At 38.3% G+C, this 988-nt stretch overlaps 1 pseudogene; it reads left to right on the forward strand.

The window, feature by feature from the left end:
• The first annotated feature begins 232 nt into the window (after positions 1-232).
• On the forward strand, positions 233-668 carry LOC121150863 (annotated as a pseudogene).
• The last annotated feature ends 320 nt before the right edge of the window (positions 669-988 follow it).

Consider the following 988-nt stretch of genomic DNA (forward strand, 5'->3'; position numbering starts at 1 on the left):
TGAAAACAAAAAAAGGAGAATCTTGAAAAACATCTGAAAGAAATGTATTTCTTACAAAGGATACTCAGTAAGTGCAACAGCTGATTTCTTGCTACAAATCATGGCTACCAAAAGCCAATGGAATGATGTATTTTACATACACAAGAAAAACACTGTCAGAACCTGAGCAACACGCTGTGTGCTGGAGGTTTACAGCCAAACCTTTGCTGCCGTGCTCCACAGATGAGGAACCATGGTGGGTCACAACAATGCCATCACCGCTGCAGTCAGTGGGGCCCTCTTCAACAGTTATTCTATTTACCTAGATTGCAAAAGAAGTGACCTCAACTTCAAAAACAGGCTACAAGAGCAAAGAAGGAAAGAGAAGCTTGCCAAAGAGAGAGCTGAGCTTTCCAAGTTACGTGAGCTTAAAAATGCAGAGGCTGTTCAGCAGTTCTTTCTTGAAAAAATATAGCTTGGTGAAGAACTACTAGTTCAAGATGAGTATGAGAAGGGTGTGGAACATTCAACAAATGCAGTTGCTGCATGTGGACAGCCAACAACAGTTATTGCAAGTGTTACAGCAGACTCTTCCACCACAAGCATTCCAGGTGCTGCTGCTGAAGCTCCCAAGAATTAGTCAGAGCACTGTACATGCTAAGAGCTTGGCTAAAGATGATGTGGAATGATGAAAAGTTTTAAGATAAAAAGATCTCAGTTTAAAATATTTTAAAAGTTCTAAACTTAGAATCTGGACAGTTTTGGGGAAATAAGGGCAAATAAGCTTGTTATGGATGTCCTACAGTGAAATCTACCAAAGTTCATGTTTGTTTTGTGTAGATCCATTTGTCTGTTTTATTTATTTTCTGAGTGAACAGTGTATTTTAATAGAGAGCTTTTCATTTTATAAAGACCCTGTGAGTCACCAAAATGAATTTTGTTTATTTCTAAAACATGCAACTTATATGTAAGTATGTAACATAGCAGGCTTTCATTAAAAGTACCCAGC

This window comes from Ochotona curzoniae, unplaced genomic scaffold (assembly GCF_017591425.1).
Source record: "Ochotona curzoniae isolate NIBS_2020 unplaced genomic scaffold, NIBS_Ocur_1.0 contig_2210, whole genome shotgun sequence".
Lineage (NCBI taxonomy): Eukaryota > Metazoa > Chordata > Mammalia > Lagomorpha > Ochotonidae > Ochotona > Ochotona curzoniae.